We start from the raw sequence: 9284 nt of genomic DNA on the forward strand, positions 1-9284 counted from the left end.
TGAGAACACACTGAAAGCATTTAATATAAAAAAGAAAGTGGCAAAATATGATTCCTGTGATTCAAGTTTCTTTCTTTCATTTTCTCTATGACATTGTAACCATACCCTTTTTCCAAATGATGTATTGCTCTGGACTAATTTTTGATACGCTATCTTAAACGTCTTGGTAGACGTGGTTTTCTAGTTTCTTAGAAAACTTAAATCTTTTACTTTGAAATGCCATCCACTATGGTTTTCCATCGTTTAACACTTTTGTCACATGAATATTCTTCCTCAGATAGAACTGTGACAAATGTCTCCAACCACTTACCTCTGGCGATAATATTGCACTATAAAATTATTAAAAGTTCGCTATGAACCACCTTTTAAGGTACTGAACATATTACTCATAATAAGGGAGTTTAACATATCAGAATCTAAACGAATATCACAATAAAAGAAATGTTTTTACATTTTATTTTGTGTGTTCATTTCTTTTTACCTACTTGAATACCTATAGTCTAAATGTATCACCAATTTACAAAACTGTACCCCTCCCCCCATAACACAGCAGCATGTCTGAGGACCAACTACACTAGAAACCGGGTTTCAGTACTTGTGATGGAAAGAGCACAGATAGTCTATTGTATAGCTTCGTCTTTAACTTAAGACAAACAGAACTGTAGACTGAATTTATCAACTACTTACAGAACACTAGCCTAGACATATTAACTATTTACACACCCTACAGACCGGAGAACGCTAGCCTAGATATATTAACTATTTACACACCCTACAGACTAGAGAACATTAGCCTAGATATATTAACAATTTACACACCATACAGACTATTTCTATCGTAGATTATTAACTTGCTGATGCCTCTGTCTTTCTTAATACAGGAAGCTCATATAATCAAAATGAAATAAACCGTAAAATAATAAAATCCTTCACAAAAAACATACTTTAAGTAAAACGAATACAGATGAAGACATTAAGAGAATCACCAAATAAAACATCCAATCATAAACTGAATAACAACATAAAACAAATTCAAAGTCAAAATACAGAAAATTGACTACATAAAGGAAATACACAGCATGACAGAGTTCAAAGGTAATTAGAGCTTAGGCCATACATATTTAAAACTGAGCGTAGTGGGAATCACAATAATAAGCAACAATAGTAAATAACTAGAAATAAATTTAAGTACAAATCTAAAATAAGTTTAAGATTTGAAATAATCATAATTTGAAGTAATTAGAAATAGATATGAAAGAATGAGGATGCATTTGTACGTGTTTATAAACTAAAGCTAGCATACTAATTGAACTACACAGAAAAACGTATGCAAACCAGTAAATATATCATCAGACAATAAAACGCAAAATAAAATTGTATATATTATATATTTACATGGCAAACCTCCCCCTTCATTTTAGGTGGGGGGTATGGCGCATACAATCATCCCCCCTACAGTTTGGTCTGTTGAATTGTTTAATTGCATCAAATGCCTACAAATTGTGTGTTTGTTCTTGTGATTCTCGTGTTCTTACCAATCGAATTACATAATTAGGCCTAGATGTAGGCTTTTTCAGTACCCGAAATGTACATCTTTAATATAGGCGTGCTTCGAAGCTTTTCGATCTAAGCGATAGTTCGTAGGCCTAAGTATACATGCAAGTATCGTGGCAGCAAGATTACTCTGTGACTGCACGTTTACAGCTTTCAGGTTCACGTAATCAGAGATTGCCAATTTGCAAATTGAACAGTCCACATAAGTGGTTGCAAAAATCATCCCCCCCCCATCGGGTGTAAATAATCTACGCCCCTGCTGTTGTCCGACATCAAGTTTTAATCGGATCACTCAAAAAAATGGTCAACATGGTATATCCTTTTTCAGGTTGTGGACACTGTGGGTTATGTGGTGCATTCGTCATTCCAAGGAGTTATTGAACAGACATTTATTTATTTTCTCAGCTAGCTGCTTTACTATTGACTAAGTAAGTGTTGATGGCATGCTTGCCTCTGGTATCCTGAATTGTCGCTGGTCCTGTCTATTCATTGGAACAAGTGTTTTTTGATTTGGTGGCGAGATAGCAACTGGAAGCTCTAGTCTCTTATCTTTTGACTTCTCTGATTCTAACCCATTAAGTATAGGAGGTTACAAATATTCAGTTTAAATTTCGAATATTTCTAAGGCTGGTTTGAATGTGGCAAGGGTAGAAGATTGGCTAATGTGGCTATGAGCAAATAGGTAAAGAGGATGAAAATACTGTCGTTGAGTTAGAAACTTCCAGACAGATTATCAGTTTACAGCATTAAGATTAGAATAAATAAGAAAGATTGTTTGCTGTTTTTGAATTTCGCGCAAAGCTACACGAGGGCTATCGATCCCTAATTTAGCAGTGTAAGACTAGAAGTAAGGCAGTTAGTCATCATCACCCACCGCCAACTCTTGGGCCACTCTTTTATCAACGAATAGTGGGATTGACCGTTACATTATAACGCTCTCACGGCCGAAAGGGCGAGCATGATTGGTGTGAGGGGGATTCGAACCCGCGACCCTCAGATTGGGAGTCGAGTGGCTTAACCACGTGGCCATGTCGAGCAGTATGAAAGAACACAGCATTATGGTATATCCAAATGACACTGAATTAACGTTAGAGCTGTAACGGATAACAGAATATTCGCTCAGATACCCATTATGATGTAGTAGAAAATATCGTACTGGTTGACTCGATGCACAATAAAAAAAACAAGACTGGACGTAAAGTTTAGTAACAATTAACAATCTCTATTCAACACTAAACACAAAAACGGCATGCATACGTACTCTTACTTACTCGGAACGATCGTTTGTGTTGCATCCCGGGATTAAGTACTTAACACCAAGTTACACTAATCTATTCAAAATGGTATTCTAGATCAGACTGACTATTTATAAAACGTTTTTTAGTCCATCTTTAGTTATTTTCATTACAATATAGACGAGGCTGTAACCTTTAAGTATCACCTAAACAACCATGTCTACATCTTTACAAAATGTGTCGTAGTAAACAATGTTCTTCCCAGATGGAAATAAAAGGTATTTGTCGCTTTCGAGAACAACAAAGGAACATAGGTTGCTTGAAATATAATCAACTTAATGGGTTTCTCAATTTTGTGTTATATGAGACTCTGGCAAACTTAGAACAAGAAATGAACACTGGACAAAAATTATAATATTGCAGAAACGTAGAAACACATGATATATTTATATACCACAACACCATTAATATTGCATTGGCAGCATCATAAAAAGTATTTAATGCCAATTTTTGGTGTTTTGATATTTCTGTTTCTTGCCAATGCTAAGCTTTTGGTGGTTACTATAACAAATCTGTTTTGCCTTTTTTTCCATTGCGACTATTAGTTAGATTAAGCTGTAAGAGGCGGCGCGATTTCCAGCCTTCTGAAGCTGTTCTACTTAAAACTATATCATAAAACCAATATGTTGAGGCCGAGTATGACTTGATGGTTAGGATTCTCGACTTGCTATTTGCTAGTTGCACGGTTCAAATCCAGTAAATGAATGTGCTACTCCTTTTAGTTGTGGGGATATTATAACGGTATTTTTAATCCATTTTTTTTCTTTGGTAAAAACTAGCCCAAAAATTTGAAGTAGATGGTGTTGACTAGTTGCCTTCCCTCTAGTCTGTCGCTTCTGGATGGACAGCGCAGACAGCTATAGAGTAGCTTTTCAACAAGCAAATAATGTTGGTTAAGAGTGAAATATTTACACCTTTAATGCAACCTTACAAAATCGTCAACAGGTAGGTTCCGTTTAGAAATATTCCACTCTTGAACCTCATATAATATAAATGACCAACATGGATTTTTACTCACTTCCTTCTGTAAGCATTGGAACACTCGACTTGAACTTGTGACTGCGACATTTTAGAAGGGTTGTATTTGAATTAAGCAAAACAGAAATATAGACACATAGTTTGACAGTTTTAGTTTTTGTCTTGCTGAGCACGTCGATGAAAGATTTTTTTGAAAAACAAAATACAAATCTGTTAGTATAAGAACAGTGTTACACTGTATGCTAGACCTTGTTATATCTTACCTGAGGCCCGGCATGGCCAAGGTGGATAAGGCTCTCGACTCGAAATCTGAGGGTCGCGGATTTGAATCCTCGTCGCACCAAACATGTTCGCCCTCCCAGCTGGAAGCATTATAATGTGACGGTCAATCCCACTATTCGTTGATAAAAGAGTAGCCCAAGAGTTGGCGGTGATGACTAGCTGCCTTCCTTCTCGTTTTACACTGCTAAATTAGGGACGGCTAGCATAGATAGCCCTCGTGTATCTTTGCGCAAAATTTAAACCAAACTAGAAACAGAAAGTAACCAATCATATAGTAAACCGTAATAAAGTTAAAATATCTTCGTAAACTTGAGATAATACACCGAAAAAAACCGTAAAAGGAAATATCTGGAGGAGTCCTAAGTCGTAAGCGTTTTCTTCATTATTTTCACTATAAATCTACACAACGAGATATTTGCTGTCTGCTCACTTTTTGCCCTCAAGCTTGCTGTTGTGCAGTCGGAAAACTTTATCAGACTGGAAGAATGACTTGAAAATCATCTCTAAGGACCAAATGTATCTCAGTAACAGAACATTTTGCATAAAGTTAAAGATAACTATTGAGAAGAAAAGAAAATGAAGACAATTATGTGAAAGTTTCTTTAATAATAATAAAATAATAAAACCATCTGTAACATAGTTTGTCCACCTTGTGTGACATGTGTACAGGCACTGTATTTCTTGAATAGTGCAGGTACTGTACTTGGACAAATTAGGTCCAGTCCAGGTAGAGTGGAGTGGCATATTAGTTATATCACATCTGCTATTTTTAATTGACGACCTTTGTCATCATAATGTTTTATGAAAATTCATTAATTCTTCATTACACATTGTTACAACCTCTGTTAAAACTTCTTATACCTCAGGTAGTGCTTTAAATGTATCTATGATTGATATAGTTAAAAAAAAAAACATCCTTCTCAAAGAGTAAGAAAAACTTTTAGTTTCTTGGGTTTAAGTCTTATTATACCTTGACCGTGTGCTTCTTTTTGTCACTTGCCAGGTTCCTCTCATATAGTTTTGATAATTTTGGGAGAAGCTTGCAAACACAACTTTTGTAGCCTTAAATGTATTTACATTGCTAAAGACATCTGGCAACTGTAAAGTCAAACGCTGCAGAAAACGAGCAGCATTTTTAATTACAGCTATTTGAAATCATGTATTCTTTACGAGTAGTCATTATCACTAAGAATGTAAGAATATTAAGAATCATCACATGAAAATAGTAACATGAGTGAATGGTATGGACAGACAAATATAAATGTATGAATGTATTCTCAAAACGGCTGGTATGGGAATTAAAACTTTAATTAAAATAAAGTACAGAATAACGTTTCGACCTTCTTAGGTCATCTTCAGGTTAACAAAGAGAGTTTGCAACTGACCGTTAGCGGACACATATCTTAGGGACAAGAGTGTAAACGGGTATGGGATTATAGAAGACGTTGCAGTAAAATGTTAGGTTAGTAATTAGTATAGGTGTAATGATGTTCCTTTATGTTGGTTCAATTTTGGTTTGAATTGTTGTATAAGTAGGGTTTCTTTGATTATGCGTTTATTTATTTTTATTTCCCCTCTTAGTATCTGGATGTTTTCTATGGTTATGTTGTGTTTATTTAATTTGCAGTGTTAAAAAACGTGTGAAGGTGGTTTTTTTTGTTCTTTGAATCTATTTTCTATTTTTCTGCTTGTTTCTCCAATATAGAAGTCGTGGCAGTTGTTGCATTGTATTTTATAAATTATGTAAGTGTTTTGTTTGTCAATGTAGTTTTTACATAGTATGGACTTGCATTTTGTACCTGGTTTTTTGAATAAACTTGGTGTTTACTGGAATGTTGTGTTTTGCTTTTCCAAATGTTGGTAATTTTTTTGCTGAAATCGGGAATATATGGTATATGCAGCAGTGTAAGGTTTTGTAGTTTGTTGTTTCCTGAAATTTATATCATTCTTTTAAAACACTTAGCATGAAGTAAAAGGTTTTGCAATTATGAATCCGTTTCAATTGTACGGAGCTGGGAATTTGTTTTTAAATTATTATTATAGACAACAGGAAACAAAAGATTAGAGAATAAAATGTTGATGCTTTTTAACGATTACTAACATTGCCGATAAAGTGATTATGGGGCTCAGCATGGCCAGGTAGTTAAAGCACTCCACTCGTAATCCGAGGGCGGCGGATTCGAATCCCCGTCACGCAAAATATGCTCGCCATTTTAGGCGTGGAGGCGTTGTAATGTGACAGTCAATCCCACTAATCGTTAGTGAAAGAGTTGGCGGTAGGTGGTCACGACTAGCTGCCTTCCCTCTATTAGAGAAGAACAAAGAAATACAATCAGTAAAAATGAAATCAACTAGTTTCTATACCATTCATATTGCAATATAAAAGACAAATTCTGCATAAATATAATTATATTACAAGAAGATAGAAACCCATGATATAGATGTTTTATGCATAGTATTGAATTATGTTCTTTCGATTAAACCTGCATAGACAAATTAGATACTTTACAGTGTTATGATGAAAAAAATAATACTAATGTGGCAGGAATCCTATTTAGCGTAAAAAATGTGATAAAAATATTTTTCAACTATTAGGCCTAATAAGACCTTTACGAACATAATATTGGCAAACTTTTTAAGAGTATAAGGTACGTCTATGGACAAAACAATAATAATCAAAAGGGTGAATGGATGATATACATAAACCAGATCTGAAGCAATATAGTTGTTGGTGAATTATTTCTTTTGTCGTTTCATAATAAAAACCCAAGAACCTACTGCTTATTTGATCACCTACAGCCGGGTTTAGCCATTGTATTTGGCAGTAGAAAATAAAATGTGGCAAAAATTGTACAAAACAACGATGTGTTACGTGTTTTAGTAGGGCAACCGTATTGGTTTGAGTTTCTCGGATTCATCTTTAAGAATCATTCATCAAAATATTAAAGCAGGTCCGCCACACGTAGTAAGTTTGCCTAAAATCTACGATCATCCTTATACACTATATATTACTCAATTCAACTATAACATCTGACAATATAGCAGTTTACATTACTCATTACAATTACCATCTTTTCAATTCTCGTTCATGTTAATGAAACTATGTCGGTTCATATCTTTCACTGAAAATTCTATGTGGAACTTTTCGAAATTACAAGTAGTATATAAGAGCAGAATTTTTTTTCTACTTTAGTTTCTCCTAGGGTTTATCTGAGTTATGTCTGCTTACATTTTTATTTTATGTTAGAGTTTCTGTAAAAAAAAATTGGAAAATTTTGCTTTGTAATTTGTTTTATCATTATAACACGATAGGAAAAGGCTTAGCCTAAGGATAGAGATACACATTATTTAAGAGTTAATAGTACGTAGATAATACTAATAATTTAGAGTAGTTAATGTGTAATCAAGAATATGATAAGTTTGACTCGATTCCTAGTTACAACTAACTTGAATCACTCGTGGTTATCAAAGTTAGCAGTACTGAAGTGACTTCTAATTTTCCATTTAGTAATAAGTTTGGTTTGTTTTGAATTTCACGCAAAGCTACAAGAAGGCTATCTGTGCTAGCTGTCCCCAATTTAGCATTTTAAGACTAGAGGGAAGGCAGCTAGTCATCACCACCCACTGCCAACTTTTGGGCTACTCTTTTACCAACGAATAGTGGGATTGAAAACCACATTATAACGCCTCCACAGCTGAAATGGCGAGCATGTTTGATGTAAAAGGGATCCGAACCCATTTAGTAATATGCCAGAGGTTTAAGCAAAAGAACACTTTGTAATTATATCAAATTATAGAGTACGTTTGATTTATTTACTTTAAAAATTTTAATTGTGAAAATATAATGCTTGAAAGAGAAGAACTATCCGTTGAGGATGACAATGTGATAAATGATTTCACTAAACTTTAGTGAAATTTACCAGAATGAAGCTTTAACCATCTCAAATATATATATATATAAAGCTTCTTTCTGATGAAAAATAATTCCAAACAGAAAATTCCACTGATGACACTCCAAGTGATGATAGTTCCAAAGATAGTGAATATTTTAATGAAGGTGACAGATCTTAGAATAAAACATGGTCTATAAACGTAGATACAGTGGTGATAGAAGTGGTATTACTAGAGATAGTTCCTGGTTTCACACCTACTCACATATGTTCTAACTGGTGATATGAAAACAAAAACGGCACAAACTTGAAACTGACTAAAGATGTTGGACCACACTTTTTCTACTCTTGTAGAAGAACATTTTTGTAACTCTTCTATATATTCACACGGAATGAGCAAGAAAAGACTGTTATAGTTATATCAATCAAATGATAATCCTTGAATACGAAGTGCCCCAGATGTTTGGGATAGCAGAGGTTATACAATATGGAAACCAATTTAAGGCTCAACCACGTCTAGCTTAACAAGAACACCTTTCAAAATTTTCAAGGTACAACTGCTTGAGTCCACTTAAAATGTGGTTGAAAAAAGGTCTTATTCACATATCGATATTTTTTTTTGTTTTCACCGTCATTTAGTGGCAATTATATAGCAAATTTATTTCAATTTTATTTGCTTAGCGAAAAGGAAGACTATTTCGTGAATATTCTCTTTTACCAACGAGAATATTATCACATTATAACGCCTCCACGACTGAAAGGGCGAACATGTTTGATGCGACTGGGATTCGAACGCCTTAACCCACGTGGCCATGCTGGGCTAGTTGGATATGAGATTAAATGATAGCATACATATATATAAATTTAACAAAAAAGGTGGATATATGTATAAAGCTATGGCATTATCACTTCTAGATTTTGTAGTAATATAGTTTTATCTTATTACATTCTACTCCACAAATATGTAAAATAGTATTTTAAATTGTGAATTATAATTAAACATCGCGTGTTATTAAAGCACCATATATCCAGCCAGTTAATACTGATAGATAAATACTTTGAATCATTAATTCTATCGGCGAGTTCATGTTAACGAGATTTTCTTCGTTGACTGTGCAAAAGTGTTAGGACGAAAGAATATTTTATAATTCATTTAATGTTATGGATCTTCCATGTCATTATACAATGCAAATTTCAACGCCTGAATCAGCCAGCATGAGAATACTTATCATTCTTTAGAATCAGAGGCGTAGCTTGGGTTTTCAGCGTCCGGGGGCAAAGTCAG

Source organism: Tachypleus tridentatus, chromosome 3 (assembly GCF_004210375.1).
Source record: "Tachypleus tridentatus isolate NWPU-2018 chromosome 3, ASM421037v1, whole genome shotgun sequence".
In the NCBI taxonomy this organism is placed as follows: Eukaryota; Metazoa; Arthropoda; class Merostomata; order Xiphosura; family Limulidae; genus Tachypleus; species Tachypleus tridentatus.